Here is a 24292-nt window from a genome sequence, read left to right as displayed (position 1 = left end):
GACTATGTGAACCTGACAGTCTGAGTTTTACTTCTCCATACATATTCTTGAAAAACACTGGCATCTGAACTTAAGTCATATTCAAGGATGCTTTGTAGTTTTACTTGTAAGAGTAAAAACTGGAAATAACCTCAATTCAATTAGTGAAGAGGATACTGTATTATGAAATACAATAGAAAAAAGAATGAGGTAGATATTTATGTTCTAGCATAGAGAGATTTTTAAGCTATAGTGTCCAGTGTGAGGGGGCCCAGCAAATTACAGAACAGTGGGCTTTATGTCAAAAACAAAACAATACTCTTTTCTATAGTTATGTACATTTATGCAATACAAATATGAGAAAAAGATACTAGGAAGATACACATGAGAAGTTATTTCTCTAGCTGGTTCTAAAGGAGGAAGAAAGGGGCCAAGACTGAAGTTGTGATGAAGAAAAGTTAGATTTACATGACATGTTTAATATTAACAAAGACAATGTAATTAGCGTGTTGCTTATATAGTTAAAATTAATAGAACAGAAATATTCTAAATACAATTTGGCTTTAAATGTATCACTTTGAATGTATGCCTCAGAGAAAATTTTGAGCTGGTCATCAGTAACTGATCACAAAAATGACCCAGTTCTTTTTTTTTTTTTTTTTTTCTAAAATGGGTTTTCTGAAGCAATATAAAGCAGCTGATCTAATAAGAGAACTCCAGTTTCTCTGAATAGATATGGAAGATAAGACAAGTCATTATTACCTAGAGTGCTAGTGCTGAGGGGGCCAGTGAAGGTCAACGGATTCTTCTTTGCAGGAGAAGAGGGCATGGGGGCAGAGGAAAGTGCTAACGAAAGTCAGTCAGTGGGCAAAAGGGCCACGGTCCCCTCGACCCCTACTCACCCTGAATGAAAACACCCGTAGGACAGCTTCCTGCCAAGATTCCAGAATGAGAGACTGGGTGAATAGGTAACCTCAAATTTCCTTTCTCTTTTCCTTCATCTCTCACTACACCAGACAAATGGGCCTCTGTTCCTATTCTGACTCTCATTAATACTGATGAATTTCAGAATTCACAAGGGCAAGCTGGGAGAAGCAGGGTCTTCTTACTCTGCTTCCTCTTGTTAACACAAAGTGGTAATCTAGGACAAGGGTAATTATTAAATTTTAGGATTTTAATTTCTTTTTGTACACTTTTACTTTTAAATCAAAATCATCTCTCTATATTAAGCCCTCTTCCGCATTGGAGGTTACAATGATGCAGTGAATACACTTGGGAGACTGATGATGTAAGACCGAATTACTGTGTAATATTTACTAGGAAGCTTAACACTGTCAAGTTGCTTAACTATTTTTACCCTATTTTAGAAAAAGACAAGGGTGGGGCATTATTCCCTGACATGATGATCTCATAACGTCTCTCTAAGAATGAAAGCACAAAAGAGCTTTAAAAATTATAAATCACTGTACAACTTATAATTAATAGTAGGTTAAGTCCAGCTGTGTTTTTGGAAATATAAAAATTGTGAATATAAAAGGTAATAAAAAAAATTATATTCAGGGTCTATATTTTTATTAAGGAGGAAAGAAATGGAAAGATGATCAAATTTTGCAAAATATACTTTTAAGTTCATAAGATATAAATATCAGGAATTCAAACACATTTATTCCCCTTAAACTAAATTTTTATTATAGTGACCATTCATTGTCTTTAGTCTTTTGAGCAAACACGCCATTAAGTGAAATATAGTAGAAAAAGCATGCTCGTGAGAATGTAGAAATGAAAGGTGTAGAGTGTGGCTAGAGACACCTGTGGAAGTAATAAAATATTTGGAATTCTAGAATTTTATCTCAATTGCTTGAGAGGGAAAGAAAAAAAATACATCAAGAGAAATGAAACTGGGGTGAGTTTTCTAGAAAACTAATTTTAGATGAAAATCTCAAAAAGGTTTTAAGTTCCAGGAGACGCATAGCAGCTATTCTGAAACTTAAAAAGACCAACAAAAGATTGCCACTGGAGTTCAAGCCCCGGCTTGAGTGTGACCCCAGAGAGAACACTCTCCTCTGGCCAAAGGATGCCAGGGTGATGGCTTTTTGACTGCACTCACTGATGCATAATTTTTTTTGGCTTGACCTCACATGGATGCCACTTTCGTCTCATAACTCCCAAAACACAAACTGTCACTACACCCTAGTAGCTTTGATGACTAAAACATAATATTTTATCTCTTACTTTCTGAAGGAATGAAGAGAAAAAACATTTTTCTCAATCGAAACAGATTTATAAATCATTGATGATCATACTATTAACAAAATTTATATAGCATTTTTTGTGTTCTAGGCACTATATAAAGCTCTTTATATTTAATCTTCACAATGACCCTGTGAAATATGTACCATTTTATATACACATACAAACACATATACACAAACTCATATATACACAAACATACATATATGATTGCAAAATATACATGCATTTATATATAATTTTATATTTGGCTCATAGCTTTCAAATATTTTGTTTTTATCACTTAAATACTAGAGCAGATGATTTTTTGCAATGAAAACATACATAAACTTCAGGGCCACAGTTCATAGTGTAAAAATGACATGGGTTCTTCATTTTTTGGAATTTTCTTAATAAGCATAGACTGTGTAAATTCACTGCTTAAATTATATTTTTGTTAAAATAGAAAAATACTACATTGAATTCAAGTTACAACTAGAAGTGAGGCTAGAAAAAAACAAATTAGGAATTAGAATTGCTCAAATATTTCATAAAGCTCACTAGCTCATAAAGATCACCTCACTAGCATTTGGCCACTCAACACCCTTGCCTTCTTTTTCTCCACCCTGAATGAAAAGTGATTGTCAAAGCTCAGATTCTCAATTTACTGCAACGCATCAGGCTCCTTGCTAGCCACGAGTGACTTATAGAACACTGAACACGGAGCTTGTGGGGTGGAGGGGAGGCAAGTGTGTACAGTAGCTGTACAGTGTGCTGATAGCGGAGATAAGGGTAGTACAAAGTGCTCCAGAACCACAGAGCCAGCCACAAGATGCGTGTGTGTGTGTGTGTGTAAAATCCATGTCTTATTCTGAAGTAGTTAGATGAGGGAAAGGCAGAGAGCACAGACTGGGCAAAATATTATCTGGTCCTCGGGAAAGAATGCATTTTGGCCACACAAAGTGCAGCTCTTACCTTGCAAAAGCTGAAGAATTAGGTGTAGGAAGTAAATTCAGAAATGACAGAATCTAGAAAACCCAGGAGTCACTGTAATAGAAGTTATAAGAATTCCATTTATCCTTGATGGCCAAGATCCTAAAAATTCAGGTTTCAATGATTACATTATTTTTTTTTCCCAAATTCTGAATAAAATAGCTGTTCCTCTGACATAAGGAACTTCTACTAAGACATTAAGATAATGGGCAAAAGACAAAGAACACTCTACCATCAATGTTGGGAGTATGAGAAAAAAATGTAAAGATGGTGTGTCATGATCTGTCCAGTCTCAATCAAGCATGCTAATAAAGTTGAACATAGAACCAAAATAAATTTCTGCCATCTCATAGCCTGAGTTTCTAAAAACTTTAGATTATGGGACCTCAAACAACTATCACTTTTGAAATTTATATTAAAATTGGATGCATGAAATAGCCAAAAAGACTGAAGTTGGGACGATGCATATAAATAGAAAATAAAAATCAAGTCCATGTAGTGATAACCAAAACCCATTTGGAGGTGGTGGCCAGTTCAAAATATCTACTATGCGACATCTAAATACTACTCCAAGCTTCTGCCCCTGGTCATACATATAAATTAGGAGTAGACTACTTCTCCATTGCATACGTTAACAAATGGAGTAGATTAGGCCGTAAGATGAGAAGCCTGATTGCATTTTCAAATATTTCAATTTCAGTTTTCAGAGAAAACCCACTTATTTTTAACCTAGCTCCTATATCAAGTCTTACTCAAAATACAGATAATGTCTGCATTTTAAATTAACATATAAATGACTATTGACTTAGAAAAACTAAGCTGACCCTGAGGTCCTTTAGCCATCAGCGAAGACTAATGAAATAAAGAGCATTTTAAGTTATGGGGAAAGTGTCACCAAATTTTCATTGATTTGTTCAGTAAGTATTCATAGGGCATAGTTGTGAAGAATATAAAATTCCCTGCACTCAATATCTGAATTATGCACTTAAGTATATAAAAATCACAATTATAAAATGCTAAATAGTAGTTATAGTATCAGGGTTCTCCAGGCAAACAGAACCAATAGGATATGTGTACATGTATATTAAGAAATTTGTTTTAATTGTAGGAGGCCCCCAAGCTTGAAATTTGTAGGGAAAGAAACTGGAAACTCAGGCAAGATTTCTATAGTATAGTCTTGAGGTAGAATTCATTCTTTTCTGAGAAAACTCAGTTTTTGCTTTTAAGACTGTCAACTGATTGGATGAGGCCCACCCACATTATCAGGGGCATTCTCTATTACTTAACATTTTACTAGTTATATGTTAATCACATCTATGAAATATCTTCATAGAAATATCTAGACTAGTGTTTAATTAGGCCAAACAATTGGGCACCACAGCCTAGCTAAGTTAACCATAAAATTTAACCATCATGGCAGTTCAAGATAATAGACACTCAAAGTAATTATTTCAGAGATAGAACACTTGATATTGTAGCTCTCTGATCAGTTTTAATCATATACAAATCCCCATCCTGCAGGATGACAAGTAAGAGGCCTGGACAGGTAATGAAACTCATGTCACTATGAGAAAGAATTATTAACTAGAGAACCATTGAGCAGAGGGCTCTGCCACTTAAGAAGGGAGTCTGAAATAACTTCATCATTTCTGCTGAAACCTCTCGCATGGCATGGGGAAGACAATAACTGAAAAAGGAGGACGATGTGGCCTTGAAACTAGGTGTCCTTATCTTTTAGAAATGGAAGGAAGATACAGGAAGTAAGTATGCTAAAAAAAAAGAAAAGCTATCTTTAACATTAGGTGCTGGTCTAATACTATTAGCTGGACCCTAATGTTGCTAGGAGGTTACCTGGTACTCACAGTGAGGTCTTGGTGTTCTCTTATGAACATAATTTTACAGAACAATTTTACAGAATTTTACATCAATGTCAGACAAGGCCACGCTGTGGCTGCCATGGAGCAAGACAAAAAGCAACACCAATCCCTATACATGACTGAACATAAAGATTGTATAAACTACAAAAAAAGCCCAACACCCCGTCTTTCCTGCCTCATGAGTAATGGCTGCTTATGAGTTGCAGCTTTAGCCTCACTCTGTTATTCTTTCTTTCTAGATAGGATCTCTTAAAATACCGAATCATGGTACCCACACTTCCTGATGGGGTCCAATTCAGAACAAAGTCTAGCTTTTCTAAACTCTCCCCAAAACACCTACCACGTAGAGCCCAAATTCTACAATAAATCCTCTCTAACACTTCGTTACTTAGATGTTACCCAGTACCCAGTGGTGTGGTACCTTGTTAAAAGTGCAATACATCAAAATTGTTCAACTACACATGCATTTCTGATGATCTTTAGCAGAGGGCATGGACAAAGGCAAGCAAGCAAGAAAGAGACTAACCATTATGTGGATCAGAAATATGGTCTCTGGTAGACCAAAAAGAATTACCATGATAACTATTTTGCCAAATCAGTTTTCAACTGAATGGATGACTACAATAATACAAAATATATAGTGGATGACTGTGATAAAACACAATATATAGAATCTTCACAAAAATATTTTAAGTATACCTAGTTGTAAAACTGGCTACTTTTTTAAACTGCAAAATGGCAGAGTTCATTTTGGGATTAACTCATGAGAAAGTTGTATATACTATGTAGGGGGACAAGCCAAGTTATTACTTTGACATAAAGCTTGACAGACTGACTCTTTGGTAATTTCATGACAGATATTCTGAGGATAAACTCTTCCCCAGTATACTCACTTGGAAATCATATTTTTCTTAAGTGAAGAAATCCAGTTTGGGAATTTTGATGCTGCAAGCATTCATCTAAATACTTTTTCCTGGCTATCCATTATCACTGATAATATCTATATTTTCAATGTATGGTTTACTTCCAAAACATCTACTGTGTTCATAATGCAGGCTTGATAATAAATCCATGACACTCTACCAAGAGGAAAACTGAGCTCTATCAATTTATATAATACTTGAACTAACTCTGTCCAACATGTAGGCTGTGATGTATGAATGGAGGTTAAAACTAAACCGGTGTGCATGTGCATGTCTGGGTGTTTACCATCCCAAGATCCAGAGTCCTCTGGAGCATTTTCTTGTTTGAGTTCACCCACGTGCCTTGAGTTCTCAGGCTCTACCCTGGGAAATGTCAAGGTGCTGGATGAGGAGCTGTAGTGTACTGAGTTTGCAAATGTCCTCAGAATAAAAGAATCAACCTCAAAGAAGACGATTTTAATGATGACCCATCATACGGTTTGAAAAGATAAAGGAAACAAGGGAAGAGTCCGGGTCATGCTACCATGTACTGGTTTGGGGTCATAAGGATCAGATGCAGAAGCACTAGGACATGAAGAAAGGCATTCAGAGGGAGTGGCAGTCACCCAAAGGGAAAGCTCTTGCTTATGAGCGTCTGGTGAAGAATGAGTTGATGGAAAACAGCACTGAGTATTTCAGTCAGCTTACTCCCAAGATAATTTCATAAGCATGCCTTGTGTATTAAAATTGTCCCTAATAACTTAGGTTTAAACAATCATCTAAAAAGTAGTAATGGTGAGAAATGATGTAAAAATAACAAATGTAGAAAACTTTCCAGAATGTTCTCCCTATTAAAAATGACTCAGTCAGAAGATAAATCCTATGAACTTATGAACACAATTTTAGCTAGCATCCAATTCTAAATACTACGCAAATTTGTAAGGGAAGAAAATACTTGAGTACAAAGAATATAGGAAACTTTTAAATCATAGAATATCTCAGTGAACATCAGAACGTTGCTGTTGAAAGGAACCAATATACATGCAGTGTAACCTCCCAAAGCATAAGTCAGCCTCAAAACATGAGAACTCCTCCTGCAGGGAAATTCTGTGCATGTGATCAATGGTGCACATTGATTTTTTCTTTCTGGTATTAATGTCATTTATTTTTCCTGCCCTTTTTCTTCTTTTTTCTGGGGTAGGGGATTGTCTTCATACCCACTTAATTTGCTTTTTCTTAAGTTTATCACCTTTTCATTTGTGTCAAGGAAAGACATTACAAAACAACCACTATTACTATTATTTTGTAAAAGAAAGTTAATTACAACATCAAAAGGTAGGAAGGGTATAATCTTAGAATAAAGAACAGTTTCTTTAAGTTACAACAGTCAGGAAATTTATGCCAATATCACACAAACACACCATCACCATTGTCCATATAGTTCTCATTTTGTCATGGAGTAACAAAACATATACCCTGAACTCATTACTAGATGAGGTGATCTCTCAGATGTCTTTTGGATTCTTATGATTGTGTTCAAGTTCTATTTTATGTGTATTTTTATATGGTAGTCCATTTTTCAAATTTTTCCATTTTCAACATGTGTAATCCTACACATGGATTGTTGATATTTTCCAATACCAAACAGACTCCCTCTTCCCCATTCTTTTAACTGAAATTCTTATGGAGAAAGTTGTATATTCAAATGCAATGGTAATACAGTTCATATATAGTTTTAAGAAGTAATATACAAATCCCGTATTCACTTTCCCCATCTATTTCCCCAAATTATAATAACATTTTGCAAAATATGAAGATATTGAATGGATACAATAAATAACAGTTCATTCTGATTTCACTGATTTTACCTGTACTCATTTGGGCATGTTTATGTGAACATGCATGGGGTGGGGGGCAGTGTTTAGTTCTATTTAGTACTAGCACAACTGTAGGTTCACATATCCATCAACAGTCAAGAAATGAAGAGCCCCATGATTGCAAGAATCCCTTGTGTTGACCTTTTATAATCATACTCACCTTCCCCTACTCAGTCCCCCTTCCTAACTCCCAGCAGTGTTTACATTTCAAAATGTTATATAAATGGAATAATATAGTATTTAACTTTCGGTGTTGGTTTATTTCACTGAGAGTCATCCGAGTTGCTGTGTTTATCAACACTTTGTTCCTTCTTCTTGTTGAGTACGTACGTGCCATGGATTGTTGGCCATTCATCCACTCAAGATTATCTGGATTGATGACATATTCTGGCTACTCAAAATAAAGCTTCTTTGAATATTTGTGTAAAAAAAAAAAATAACAGAAGCACAAATAAAGGCTTTAAAGGAACTTTGTCATCACAGGAGAGGTAGAAGATGATTATGCATATGTGCAGGGTCCATGTGAATGTACGATTTTCATTCTAGGCATTGTTCAAAGAGGTTTTAAATCATTTAAACTTCATAACAATCCTAGGAGGTAAATACTGTTCTATCCTCAATTTACAGGTGAAAAAAAATTGAGGCAGAGAGTGGTTAAAGTAATTTTCTCAAGATCACGTGATTTGTAAGTAGTCAAGTTGGAATTTGAACCCCCAGCAGTCACCCCACAGATAATTATCATAATCACAGTTTAATACAAAACCAGAAGAAGCAGAGGGGCCAACTGAAAAGTAATTATTCTTTAACTGCTTACAACTATTTCCTGGCTTTTATGAATTTGATCATAGGCATGTCATTTGACCACACTAGACCTACCCATATTCAAAGATAAAGTTGGGTGGCTCTATTTGATGATATATATATGTATATATACTTTCTTTCAGAGCGCATACCTTAGTTTTTACTGTGGTTAAAGGAATACATGCCCAAGTGGGAGATTTTTGACTGCTGAAGCTGGCAAGTCTCAGTAATTTCAGGGCACTCATATTTATATTTGAATACAAAACAGCCAAGCACCAAACACTCTATATTGTATGTTTACTTTAAAACAGATTATTTTAGAATGCTCTTAACTGTGACAGAAATGCATTTCCTCCGAGAAACTTTTTAGTTCTTACTTTAAGGCAAGAATCTTACAAATATTTATGCCGTGTCCTAAAATGGCATCTCCAAGATTTTATGAGCTATTAAATTTATCACCCAAAGGGACTCAGAATAAAACCTTCTCCAGTTTACTCGAACTGAGTTTTAAAACCAAAAAATTGTGACAAATAAGCGTATTTTTCATATCTTCTCATGTATGCACATTATCCCTTCATGGACACTAAAAAAGACTAATCTTATCTTTTAAGTTTCATTTTTTTCCCTCAGAATTTATGGTTTCTCTAGGGCTTTTTAAAAAATTCAAAGGTATTTCAATTGTATTATTAAACTAAAGTATAATACTGTGCAAATGATGCATAAATTGAAAATTTCTGTGTAACAGTGGTAAATATGTTTATCTGTGTCAAAAAAGATGAGCATCATTACACTGGGGTAGAATGTTATAGTTTAAAATTTAATGGACAAGATAATATTGAGAAAGAGGAACAGTAATTTGTATCACAATCTGTAATTGTACCTTAGTTCAATCTAGTTTTTAACTATTTTTCAGATTTAAGAAAGGATTTGCCCTTACATCACAGAAAATAAATCTTAAAGTACTTGTCTCCATAGAGAAATTCATATGAGATACTTCAAAGAGGAAGGCTTTTCAAACAAAATTCACTTTTATTCTATTTTGTGGAATTTGATAAATCATTCGTCAGGAGAAGTCTCCTACAAAAATCTCGAAGGAGAAACTGACACTATTATTTTCAGTAGTCAACAGCTTGACAAGCACCATATAGAAATTATGTTGGCTTCTAGAGTCTTTTATAAAGTTGTTTCTAAAACACACATACACACACAAATCACAAGAATTTTATGCTGTGCAGTTGCAGACATGTAAAAAAAATGGTTTTTCCCAAAGGAGGCTCTTTTTTTTTTTTTTATTAAATACTACGCCCAATTAAGTTCAGTTAATCATTTTGGTGTAAAATGAGCTGCTGTGGAGTTGTCTTCCCTGAGGGAGTCAGCAGCTCTCTGGCGTTGAATTAGAAAACAAACAGCTGAAAGCAATCCAACATCATTCCAGCTCCACAAGAATTTTTTTCTTAATACAAGATCATTTTGCCCAGCTACCATTGGCTTTTAGTAAGGCTCAAGTGTTTATTTAAAAGACAGGATATGATTTGGTTTTTCGAAGTGCTAAATATCCTACAGTACAGGTGCCACAAAGTAGGAGAGTGGTCTCAGCCACTTAATGCACTAGTGTTTCCAAGAAGCAGTAGCTAGGAAAGGGTGGTCTTAAACAGATTTATCTTGAGTGCAAAGAATTTAAATATATATTAATGACAAATGTACTTATTTTTCATTGGTCTCATTTGAACGCTAGGTTTTACATCGATTGTAACAAATAGGCAAACATAAAGCAATGTAACATCATTACTAAGAAATTAACACTCTAATAAATAAAAAAAAGAAATCAACACTCTTAAAACATTTCAATTATATGCAGCATTTAAAAGATTCCTAGGCATCTTAATTGTAGTAATCGAAATCATAAGTTGTTCAAGTTACTCCTGAAGAACTCAAGATTGAAGACAAGTTGCATTTTTATTCTAAAAGTGATGGAACTGAGTAAGAAAACTGCTCCTTACCATTAAATCTCTAAAATAGCATGTATAGAACTCTTCCAACAAGATAACACATTACTGTACCATGCAGAACGGCAGCATTTTTCCTTATAATCCCTACTGTACTATATATAAATACAAATTCATATTATAAAGCAATGCATTATTTCTATGCATGGTCATTTTAAGGAATACAAATTAGTTATCATGCTTCAAAATGTTCTGATTTCTCACTTTATGTTTCTAATGAGCCCAGCAGATGCTGGAACCCTACAAGAATAAATTGTAATTCTTACTGCATAAAGGGACTTTCAACTAATACACATTTTCATAATATAATTAACTTTAAATTAGTAAACTAGAATAATCTAGTGTTGTCAGAATTCACATAACAGCGAAAGTGGCATAGAATGCAATAAAATAATGGATGTTTACATTTAACTTTGATTTTAAGTCATATTGTCATGTGAAAATATTTGTAAAAAGTTTCTAGCGCTATCTGCCAGAAATCTCAAAATTCCTTATTTCATTTCATTAGGTAGTGGCCAGATAGGAGTGCGGGTAATTAGGGAAGTCAGGAGACCTAAAAGTAACATGGCAATAGATGAAGGAGGGGCACTTGGGCTAAGACACCTGGACTTATGAATGAATGTGATTCGGACCTGCACACCTGAGTGAGGTGTTGAGGCAGATGAAATAGTCTCAGAGGCCAACTCTTGAGAAGCAACCAGAAGTCAAGGCACAGAACCTGGGAGTCGCTGCAAACTCTCAGGCATGACTTAGGTGAGGAAGCACATCAAAAGTTTGTACAGATCCATGTTTTCATGTAAACTGTTTGGCAGCCAGTTCAAGAAAAGGAGACTTATTACAGAAATATAAAAGTTTCTCAGGGAAGCATAGGGCAGAATTTCAGCTGAGGCCATTAGAACGGTATGAAACCAATAATTGAAAACTTCAGGAAAAAAAAATCACAAAAATCACTCTGTCTCTCCCCCTCTCCTCCCCCCACGCCTGGCTGCTGCTTTGCTGTACTCTTCTCCCTCTCTGAAAATGACTTTTATCTGCTTTACAGCATTCAGGATAGAAAGTGGTCATCACTAACATTCCCCAGCCCATTTTCTCCTTTTGAGAGTGGTGCCTGACTGATTGGAATCACCTGGAGTCAAGTCCTCCTGGAAAAGTCATTGGCTTAAACCAGCTATTCAGTTATTCGTGGCTACAAGTTGGGTAACAGGAATGTCTGAGCAGTGAGAGATACTAGAAGTCAAATAAACCACCTGTGATTTCTACAGTTCTGTACAAAGTAGAACTTGAGAATGCATCCTAGGAAAAAGCTCCAGAATGGTGACAGGAACTGGCAAAAAGTAATTGGGTCTCTTAGTAGGTCTGTAAGTCTGTTCTGTCAGATTTTGAAATGTTTGAAAGCTAAGACTTACAAACCCACTAAGGACAATCCTTCTGAGTTCTTCAGCAGCTTTTGCAACCCCCCCCCCAAAAAAACCCACACATTGTCATATTTTCTAGAAACATTTTCTCTAACCATGTTATGTTTCTTTAAGGGCAGATCTTATTTTTATTATCTTTGATAAAATATAACTTTAAAACTATATATAGTAAACCTACCATTTTTCCATCATGATTTCATTTATTGGTTTTAAGCTAAAAAAAAAAAAAGGCATCATTCATCCAGAGAAATGAAAATACTTAACTATTTTATATTTCTTCTGACACATTTCTTTAAACTTTAGCTCCTGGGAGTCTCAAAACAAAATTTATTACCCACCTTAAGCAACTGCATAATCTAGTAAGCCTATAAATCTATGTTTTGAGTTTCATCCCACTTTGGTGGTTATTCAAATTTAAGTTTTATTTTTTATTTCCATTATATATATTTCCTGTAAGCCACTTCAGATCTTTTGTCAAAAGAGACAGGTTTTGAGTCAATAGCTTTTTCTTCATTAGAGTAAATCTCATATTTTTTTATAGAAGCCAGTAGAGAAAAATGATTGATGTAATGTAGTTTTCATGTAAAAGCTTTTAAAAACTGTAATACATCAATTTTATTAAACAAATTGTTTTTATCTTCTCTGTTATGTTCTACAGTATGTTCCTTTTTAAAGTTTTTCTTTTTAATGTGTTAGGCAAGGGTAATAGCCAATATTTTCAACAGCCAACTTACCACGCGTCTGCCAATCAGAGCGGATGCCAGGTGTAGCGGCTGAATCGAGTCTGGGCGGAATTCTGCTTTGCCAGCTGTTTACCCTTTGGTTGTTAATTTAGGGGTGGTCAGGATGGCCCCTGGTTACTTTAAGAAGTTTCCTTCTTACCCTTAGGAAATAAGTATGATGTGAAGACACCTGTGGGGTTTGTGATGTTGGTGGTCATTGTGATGTCGGTGATCTATCATATCTCTTTCACCTTTAAGACTTAAACTTTAAAACATGACATTTATTGCTGGTAAAGCTGGATGCAGTATGTAACTAGAACTCAAGTCAAAAATAATTCCCTAAGAGTTCCAGCTGAAGCCTTACCAGTCAGTCATCTGAGGATCCTGGCCTTCCTTTCAACACAGCAAATGCCAAGAACCCAAGAAACGGCAGAGAAGAGACAAAAGAAAGAAAACAAGTGAGAGTCTGACTGCCCTGAAATGCTCCGAATAGTGTTCTGACTCAGATTTCCCACAGAAATCAGGAACAAGAGTCAAACTAGAGTAGAAGAGAGCGAGAGATGAGAGGAGAGAACCAAGAAAGGAAGTAACCCAGGCTCAGACTCTCTTTCCCAAATACTATTGGTCACATAGGTCACCCTTATTTTTGAGAAGAGTAACAAATAAAATCAGAGAAAAAGACACTGATCCCTTTGGGTCAAATGGGAGGCCCCTCTCCTTTAGGTAGGGTTAATACACATCAAAACACATAATAGTTTAGAGCCCCCTGTAACAAAATATGGAGCTAGCATAAACAATATGGCCTCAACTCTTCTGCAAATACATTAAGCTTGTTAAGTTCCATTGCTAATTCACTAATGTACCTGAGAATTTAAAGCAGCCATTGAACCGGTGTGGAACAGCAGGAAAAATTTACTCTGATCTCGGCAATACTTCCTTCTCATGACTTCCTCCAATTCAGCTACATAAAGTTAGGCAAACGGCAAAAGCTCTGTGAGCCTCAGCTTTTACATTTATGTGATAAGGGTAATAATGCCTCCACTTCAAGAGATAAACTTACGTAAACAAAAAGATAACATTTTATGTAAGGGGCTAATTACCGAATACTTTGCAAAATTCAAACCCAACGTACTTCAACTAAGTCAAACAAAAGATGGTGCCAAAATGTGTCAACAGCATGAACCTAATTTACAATCCACTTGGCCTGTCAAGTTTGGAAAATATACATTTCCTAAAGTTTCTTGGTTCTTTTTGGGAGAGTTCATTTGCATTATGGAAAATTTAAACAGAGAAAGTTAATTAAAATTCTTAAATTTTCTTACCTTTAATTTGCATAATCTATATTTTAATGCCACTGAGTAACAAATCTGTATACACATAAATCATAGCCAATCAAGATAACTCTTAAAATAAGATAAAACACTTAAAACAAGATAAAAACAAGTCTTAAAACAAGATAAAAACAAGTCCTAAAACAAGATAAAACTCTTAAAACAAAATTGAAAAGTGGGAGCATTTTTCTTCTTGCCAAGATTGAGTAACAGGGATCAGAATTACCCTCTTAAACTACAAAAAACAAACAAACCAGGGTGGGACAGAGAATGCATAAAACAACAGTTTTAAGTTATTAAACAGTTTTAACAGTTCAGATATTATGCATCAGGCAATAAGGAAAACGTTTACATGATGCAGCAAGGAAAGGGGAAACCATGGGGAGCTCTGCACACTCCCTGAGGTCAGCCGAAAGAGCCGGAAGGCAACAAGGGCCATGATAGCTAGAGAGTCATGTAGAGAGCTCCAGAGATTTATGGAGGTTCTCCCCAGAGACTCCAGCTAGAGAATCATCAGCTCACGCATGTGACGAAATTACCTGGGGCCAGGCAAAGCATTAGAAGGAATTCCTTCAGTCAGCACCAGCGGCATGGAAGATCTCAGCGTTCCAACAACATCAAGTAGGCTTACTTCTCAGAAAAGTTCTGTCCTAGTCTGATAAAACTGACCCTATAGAGTAATGATCCACACTCCTACCTAAGTTCTAAAGCAAGATATCAACAGAAATCAAACTGTTTCCAAGTAAATTAACAATCCCAGAACAAACTCAAGAATATACATATATAGAAGCAAAAAATATCCAGTACTTAATAATGTAAAATATTCACTCACTTTTGTTGAGTTTTACTTCCAGGAGCTCAACCAGGTTCTCATGGTAAATATCCGAGGAGAAACCGCTTTTTCCTTCTGCCAGGGAGAGAAGACGAGGAACCATTTTGAAAGACACCCGAGCACTCTTCTTAACAAGGCCTCCTGCAGGAGAAGCTAGTTAGAGACCAGCCAGCTGGGTATCATAGAGCCTAACTACCTGAGGGAGGAGCAATACCCAGTCAGCTCTAGCCAGTCTGTTCCACCTGCGGGGGGCGGGTGGGGAAGAACTGAGAGCACTTGGGAAGTTTATAGTCCAGGGGCATTAGCTGGTGATAAAGATAAAATCTTAAAAGACAAGGGAAAAAAGAAAAAGGTTAACAACAGATTTCTCATTGGAATCCTAGTTAAGCCAGAAAACAGAGAAGCAACACCTTTAAAGTAATGAGGGGAAAAAAAGCCTATCAACTTAGAATTCCATATCATTTTAAAACAAAGGTAAAATAAAGGCTTTTTCAGACATAAAAGCTCATAAAATTTCATCACCAGCAAGCCTGTATTACAAGAACTATTAAAGGATTTCTGAAGGATAATGGTATAAAACATAAATCTGGATCAACACAGAGGAAGGAACAGCACTGGGAGTTGACACTGCTTGGGTAAATACTGAAAGCCCCATATCTATTTTTAAAATTAAATTTATAACCATAAACCTTCCCACAAAGAAAACTCAAGATCCACACAGCTTCACCATTTTACCAAACATCTAAGGAAGAAGTAATTCCAACTCTGTGCAATTTCCTTCGGAAAATAGAAGAGAAAACACTAAGTAATTAATTCTATGAAGCCAGCATTAGTGTAATACTTTTAAAACAGTGTAGGAAAAGAAAATTACAGTTCAATAACTCATAAAAATTGATGCAAAAATTATTAGCAAATCTTACCAAACTAAATCCAAAAGTATAAAAAATATGACAGATCATGACCAAATCGGTTTATTTTAGGAACTGTAGGACTGGTTTAATATTTGAAAATCAATCAATGCAATTTACCATATTAACAGAATGAAAAAGAAAAACCATACGATCATCTCAATAGATGCAAGAAAAACATCTGATAAAATACAACATTTTTTCCTTCTTAAAAACAAACAAAAATAAACAAGCAAAAACTCTTGGAAAACTATGAACAAAAAGGGTGATTCTCACCCTGATAAAGGGCATCTATTAAAAAAAACCTGAGAACAAATTTGGATGACTGACATTAACCGACTCTAAGACTTACTGTAAAGCTACAGTAATTAAGACAGTGTAGTATTGACAAAAGAGTAGACAAATAGATCAGTGAAACAGAAGAGAGAGCCCAGAAATTACTCACATCAATACAATCAGCTGATCTTTGACAAAGGAACAAAGGCGATTCAGTGGAGCAAAGACAGTCTTCAACAAATAGTTCTGGAACAAATAGATATCCACATGCCAAAAAAAAAAAAAGGAAAAGAAAAAGAAGAATCATCTAAATACAGACCTTAAATCTTCCACAAAATTTAACTCAAAATTGATCATAGACCTAAATGTAAAATACAAAATTATAAAACTCCTGTAAGATAACATAGGAGAAACCTAGATGACCTTGCATATGGTGATGACATTTTATGTATAACACCAAAGACACAATTCATAAAAGAAATCATTGATAAGCTGGATTTTATTAAAATTAAAAACTTTGCTCAGTGAAAGACAATGTCAAGAGAATGGAAAGACAAGTCACATACTGGGAGAAAATATTTTCAAAAAAACACATCTGTTAAAGGACTGTTGTCCAAAATATACAAATAATTCTTAAACCTCAACAGTAAGAAAACAAACAATCCGATTTAAACATGGGCCAAAAACCTTAACAGACATGTCACCAAAAAAGATAGATTATAAATAAGCATATGAAAAGATGTTTCACAGCATATGTCATCTGGGAAATGCAAATTAAAACAACAATGAGATGCCACTGCACACCTATTAGAATGGCCCAACTCTGGAATACTGTCGACACCAGATGCTGACAAGGATGTGGCGCGAAGGAGCACTCATTCATTGCTGCCAGGAATGCATAAGGCCACAGCCACTTTGGAAGACAGTTTGGAGGTTTCTTATAAAACTAAACATAAAATCTAGTCACAATACTTAGTATTCTTTCACTCAAAGGAGTTGAAGACTTATGTCCACACAAAAACCTGCACACAGATGTTTATAGCAGCTTTATTTGCAGTTGCCAAACTTGGAAGCAACCAAGATGTTTTTCAATAACTGAATGGATAAAGAAATATGGAATTTTATTCAGGCACTAAAAAGAAATGAGCTATTAAACCATACAAAGGCATGGAGGAATGCATATTGCTTAAATGCATATTGCTAAGTGGAAGGAGCCAATCTGAAAAGGCTACATACTGTATGATTACAACGAGATGACATTCTGGAAAAGGCAAAACTATGGAGACAGTAAAATGATCAATGGTTGCCAGGGGTTGGGTAGAGGGAGGGATGAACAAGTTGAGAAAAGAGGATTTTTAGAGCAGTGAAAATACTCTGTATGATATGCTGGGTACACGTCATTACACACTTATTCAAACTCATAGAATGTACAACATCAAAAGTGAACCTTAATGTAAAACTATAGACTTTGGGAGATTATAACGGATCACTGTAGGTGCATCAGTTGTAATACATGTACCACTCTTCTGGGGGATGCTGAAAATGCCGGAGGCTATGCATGTGTGGGGGCAGGGCGGATATGGGTACTCTCTCTACCTTCTCAATTTTGCTGTGAACTTAAAACTGCTCTTACAAATAGTCTTAGTAAAAAAAATAATAAGTTCTAAAAAAGTGAAAGATTATGCTAGCTGATATCAAGTATTAAAATAAAGCTACAATAATCAAAATAGTGTACTATTGGTGTCTGTATAGACAAAGAATATAGAATCCAGAATAGATTGAGTTTTGAAAGAAATGCAAAGGCAGGAGAAAAGATAGTCTTCTCAACAAATGACACATATCTATATTTAAAAAATAAAATAGAATTATTTCAATCTACAGCTTAGGCCAAATACAAACAGTAACTCAAATAGAACACAGGCCTAACGGTGAAAACTCAAACTATACAACTTCCAGAAGAAAACATAGGAGAAAATATTTTTTTAACATTGAATTAGGCAAAGACTTTCCATATAGAAAAAAATAAATAAATTGGGTCATCATAAGAATTAATAACTTCTGGTCTCTGAAAGACAGTAAGAGGATAAATAGAAAGGCCAAAGATTAGAAAATAATATTTGCAAATCACATATTTGATAAAGGGTTTATATCCAGATATGTAAAAAATTTTCAAAACTCAATAATAAGAAAACAAACAAAATGTTTTAAATTAGGCAAAAGGTTTGAATTAGACACTTAAGAAGATATATGGATGGCAACATGGAAATAAACACAGGGCAAATGCCCAACATCATTCATCATAAAGGATATGCAAATTAAGAACCTCAATAGATTACCGCTCAAACCTCAGATGTCTACTACTTCAAAAGACTGGCCATACCAAGTGTCGGCGAGAACGGGGAGTAACTGGAGCTCTCCTATACTGCTGGTACAAATGGGAAATAGCCAACAAATCCAGAAAAGCTTGGAAATTTTAAATAAATTTGTGTGTATGCCTGTCATATCTAACAGCTATTTCCAAGAAAACCAGATCGTATGTTCACAAAAATATTTGTGCACGTAAACATAAACATTGTACCCTAGTGTTCATAGCTGCTTTGTTGGTAATCATCAACAAAAACTGGAAAACCGTACAAATGACCATCCACGGATGAAAGGATGAACTGTAGGGTATCTATACCCTGGACTATTACACAGCAGTACAACCAAATGAACTACTGACCTATGAAGCAAAATGAATGAGTCTCAAAATAATTATGTCCAATAAAGGAAGCCATACAAAAAAGAACTCCTACTAGAATGGTGTAATATTCTAGGAAGTATAAACTAGAATACAGTGACAGAAGTATCAGGATTGCCTGGGGGTGGGGTGGGAGTGGAAAGGTGTTAGCAAGAGAGGGTGATCACAGAGGGACAGGAGGAGACTTTGGGGATATAGAATATGCTCATTATATTAATTGTGGTGATGGTTTCACAGTACATACATTCATCAAAACCTATAGTGTTTAACATATTTTTAGTAACTTACATTTGGCATACTTCAATACTTGATGTGAAGGTATGAATTACTGACTTTAAAATAAGAAATATTCAACTCAGAATTTTTATTTAAAATTCTCTTGGAGCCAGAATTTTGATAAATTTAAAATTGTGAATTTTTCATAATAATGTAGGAAAAGTGATTGCCAAACAATAAATGTTTAAGAAATGCTTTTTCCTCCACATTCTCACTGCCCATCTACAGATTAAGAATATCCATTGGGTATTCTCCAGAACACTAATGGCCCCTAATTACAAAAGTAATTTTTTTCGATGAGAAATCTTGCTGTTAGTTCATAATTTATTGCAGTTCACCTAACTGCTTTAACACTATCTACTGTGACTTGTTGATTCTATGAGTTTGCAGGCTTTAAAGCAATCAATTGGCTTGTAACTCTGACTCTTTGTGGAGCCTCTGAAGCTAAAATTTTGTCCTTTTTTTTTTTTTTTTCAAAATATCTACAGCAGAAATTAGTGTGCCTTCAACTCCCAAACTAAGTTACAACACTAGTAAAACTTTTCTTCCTCTGAATAGTATTGTAACCTTTATTCCAATTGATTTCTCCACCAGGAGACAGAAAACATCAGTTCTTATCCTTAATGTAATGCTGGTTAAAGATCTATTTGGGAAGAAAATCAGTTTCCTCGTGTACTAAATTAGAAAGTTTGAGTAAGTGACTTCTAAGTTCTTTCCAGATTCATGAATCTGAGAGAAATTAGTAAGCATACAGCGGTAATTACCAGATGAAAAAGAAAGGCCTCTTTATAACAGTCATATAGCTAGGTAATATGTAATTAAATATAGACACTAGAGATAAATGTAGATATGACATATATATATATATATATATATATATATAGAGAGAGAGAGAGAGAGAGAGAGAGAGAGAGAGAGATGATACAGAGAGATATAGGTACACTTATAGACAGCTCTGTAAGTACCATACAGGGTACCACGGAGATAGCCACATTTACAAAATTAAAAAATGAAGAACAAGAGTTTAGTCTTTTACAGGGGAAGAGGAGACAGGATAATAATGAGAAACGACATAATCTATAGATATTTATACCTACAGATATAAATAGTATTACATTATCTGTAGATATTATTGAGGTTTGTTTCTTTCAAAGAAAATTAATCTTTAAGATGTAGCCACTTTTGCTAACGGTGCTTTTACTGCTTAAAAGCTTTTTTGAAAACTCTCCCTTGGAATTGCCCTCAGAATCAAATGCAAAGAAACCAGAGTTATTACTTAAATTTTTGGCTGCAAATGTTATTGCTTAAAGTGGTTATCTAACTTATTTACCCTATGGCTTTTAGATTATTCTGAAAGTTTAACTTACCCTGAAATAAAGATTTGCTGTGAATGAAGCTATTTATTCACCCTACCAACCATCTTTTATTCAATAAACTTATGTTCAAAATATATAAAAATATTATGCCACTAGGACTGAAAATTATTTCAAACTAGAAATTGCTTTGTGGTGATATGTATATAAACTGTCAAAGATCTGCAGTATGATCTCTGTCATGTTTGCTGAAACTGGGTCTCTTCTTTTTCCCTCATGTCTCATTCCTAATGCATTAGGAAGCCTGTTGGCTTTAATATGAAATACACCCCGAATATGAACATCTCACCATGCCACTGCAGTCATCCTAGCCCAATCCACAAACGTGCATTTCCTGTACATTGGAAGAGCCCTTTAGCTGATAGTAGATTTTATGGATATTAACCTGAGGGTTAAACACTGTAACTGGTTTGTATATCTCAAAAATGTCAAGGTTATTGTATTAGCTTCAGGTTGTCAAAACAAATTATCATAGACTGGGTAGCTTAAATGATGGAAATTTATTTTCCCACAGTTCTGGAGGCTGGAAGTTTATGATGACGGTATGGTAGGGTTGGTTTCTAGTGGGGCTGGTTTCCTGTCTTGCAGATGGCCACCATCTCCCCCACATCTTTACAAAGGGTCTTTCCTCGGATATGCAGAGATACGGGGCGGGCAGGGGGTCAAGCTCTCTGATGTCTCTTCTTATAAGGACACTAATTCTATTGGATCAGGGAACCACCCTTATGACTACATTTAACCTTAGTTACTTCCTTAGAAGACCTATCTCCAAATACAGCCACACTAGGAGTTAGGGATTCAACATACAGATTTTGGTGGGAGATGAAACAAACATTCAGTCCAGGTCCCCCCCCAAAAAAAAACAAACCTGAAGAACTGTTCCATCTCTAAAGAGACATGACAACTAAATGCAACATGTGATCTTAGATGGGATGTTAGAAGAGCTAATGGCATTATTTAAATAAGGCCCAAAGATTAAATATTAGTACTGAATCAGTATTAACTTCCTATTTTTGACAATTGCATCATGGTTACAAAAGAGAACAGCCTTATTTTTGGAAATAAATATGTTAGTATTTACTTGTAAAGGGGCATCATGTATGTAACTTACTCTCAAATGGTTTTTTAAAAGTTACACACACACGCACAGAAAGAGAGAGAGAAATCACAAAGCAGTAAAATGTTAACATTTGAGAAATATTTTTTACATTTTTTGCAACTTTTATTTAATTCTGAAATCATTTCAAAATATAAGGTTCTAAAAAGGTAATTCCATAAGTCTCCTAAGTTAGAGTAACCTGCTTGATTTTTCACAGCAGGAATACTAAGTTGCTGCATTTAAGGCATGTGCTAGTATGTGGGTAAATTCAGAAGATGAGCTCAGCTTGGTTTGTACCAAGTTTTGGACGCTGTAAAGTGTGGATCCAAGCTTTCACATTTGGAATGCACTTTATATAAGAACATACATATTTTAAAACTCTTTTATTCGTATGTCCAATAAATGGTAGGTCTTTGGTATTATAATTATTAAAATAGAACATATTTTCCAATAATATGGTAACAATAAAGTAAGACTTCCAGTGGTTCTTCACCAGTAGAGATTTTGCCCCCAAAGGGACATTCAACAATATCTACAGATATTTTTGTTTGTTCTAACCCTGGGGTGGGGAGAGGTGCTATGGGGATCTAGGATGCTGCTAAACACCCCAGAATGCATAGGACAGCCCCACAAAAAAGACTTATCTGACTAAAAATGCAGAGTGCCCAGCTTGAAAAACGCTGCTTATTCAAATATATCAAGGATCACTGACTGGCTTCTTGCATACCTGCCCTTGGGAATTTGCCACAAAATATTGTTTGTTATCCCTCTAGATTTTTACAGCCTTGGAACTGCCATAATCCACCTCTTCTATTCAAAACTGACAAAAAGAAATTGTCATTATTGCATATGTTGTCAGTTCTATGCATTAAGTCTAATCTTTTAACATAAATTGCAGCATTCAATGGATCATGTACACCACCAGCTTGAGTTCCTGAATTAGTCTTAGGTTAGGTACAAGTCATATATCTCCTTATGATTCAAAGCTCTAAGGGGTCAGTGATCACAGTGTTTGCTTTGTAGTAAACAATATCACATACAAATTTTAAAAAAATCTAAAAATAAGTTTAAATGAGTATTATATTTCCCCACTCTGTCTTCTCTCTCATTATTTTAACCCACTAGAATCCCTTGTCCATGTATGCTTCTTGAAATTTTGCTCATCATTCAATCCGATCTTAAATGCTACCTCTTCCAAACAGCTTCTGGGATGATTCCAATCCAAATTAATGACTTCCTTATCAATGTACCAAAAGCACAGATATGGAAAGCTCTATTATGACACACTGCATTATTTTGGATGTTTCCTTTCCCCCCTACTATGTTAAAAATCACATAGAAGAAAGGGACCATGTCATTGATTTTTCTATTCTGCACAGCACTTAGCACAGCATCTCAGACATTGCATGTGCTTGGTTAATACCTCCTTATTAATTATTTTGAATATTATGGCATCGATGATCTCCAAAGCAATAGGTCAGGAAATGATACACATTTCAAAAATCAGTAAGACAAAAAACAGTTAATATGGCAATAAAAATGGGCAAGGGATTTGAACAAGAAATTACAGAAGGAAAATAAATGGTTAAGAAACAAAACTATTTTCAACATCAGTAATAATTCATGCCAATTAAAGCAACAAGAATAGCAAATGTCCTACTAGTCTGTGCGAGGCACCACACTACGCACATGCTGTTTTTATATGTGCAGTTCTATAATGTGAAACCTAAGTGTATAAAAAGCACTTAACACAGATGGACTCATCTAATCCTCACAACGACTCTTTGCAGTGTACATACATTATTCTGTTTTTACAGATGAGGGAACCGTGGCACAGAAAAGACAAGTGATTTGCGCAGTGTCTTGTGGTGAGTGACAAAGCTGGCATGCAAACCCAGGTAGTCTTGCCTCAGAACTCGAATACTCAACCACCAAGGGTCTGCCATTTTGCCCACATCTTTTATAAATATCTATTCAATTATGATATCTAGAAAAAAACCTAAATCATATTTTTATGTTAGATAAAATTGTTAGCTGTTAATGCCAGGGGAAAGAGTCAGATAAAACTAATATAAAATCCTCAAACTCCAAGAAATTTGATTTTTATATTTTGTGGTGGAATAGGGATCAATTTTGATTGGATTAACTTAATCTCATTTTGATCATTATCTCTTATGGCATCACCAACAATCTGATTTATACTGTGGATATCTAAGTCCAAACATTCTGAGAAAGTAACAGTAAAGGAAAAGTTCACTCTCAGCCAAAGAATAGAAAGGAACATAAAGGGAAAAAAAGATTCTGATTCAATGTAAGCTTGTGTTTATGCGAAAAGTTAAAATAAATCTATTGATTCAATTGCTTTTCAGACCCAGAGAATTCTTGGGTATGCATGATATATATGAAGACCAGTTGTCACATTAACCATGACATTCACCAGTTCCCTGGACAGTTTGGTGATATTTAAAGGTTGAGTAGTAACTTTGAACTTAAAGATGTATGACTGCTCCTCACAAGCCTAAATTTCTGGGCTTTTTTGGTTTGTTTGTTTGGGTTTGTTTTAGTTTTGAAGTACAATCACTACCTTCATTTCAAAACCACAAAGCAAATCACAACCAATGAAAATGAATCCTAGATTTTTCTCTTTAGAAAGATT

General features: G+C 35.1%; 1 long non-coding RNA gene across 1 annotated transcript; it reads right to left on the bottom strand.

Moving 5' to 3' along the window:
* Positions 1–233: 233 nt before the first annotated feature.
* LOC116668781 lies at positions 234–20888 on the bottom strand. The gene is made up of 3 exons (XR_004326023.1): positions 20878–20888; positions 3931–3934; positions 234–299 (listed from the first exon to the last, which is right to left on the bottom strand). It is a non-coding gene; the product is annotated as an uncharacterized LOC116668781 (long non-coding RNA).
* Positions 20889–24292: the final 3404 nt, after the last annotated feature.

Source organism: Camelus ferus, chromosome 2 (genome assembly GCF_009834535.1).
Source record: "Camelus ferus isolate YT-003-E chromosome 2, BCGSAC_Cfer_1.0, whole genome shotgun sequence".
Classification (NCBI taxonomy): Eukaryota; Metazoa; Chordata; class Mammalia; order Artiodactyla; family Camelidae; genus Camelus; species Camelus ferus.
This window is presented reverse-complemented; position numbering and strand designations above follow the sequence as displayed.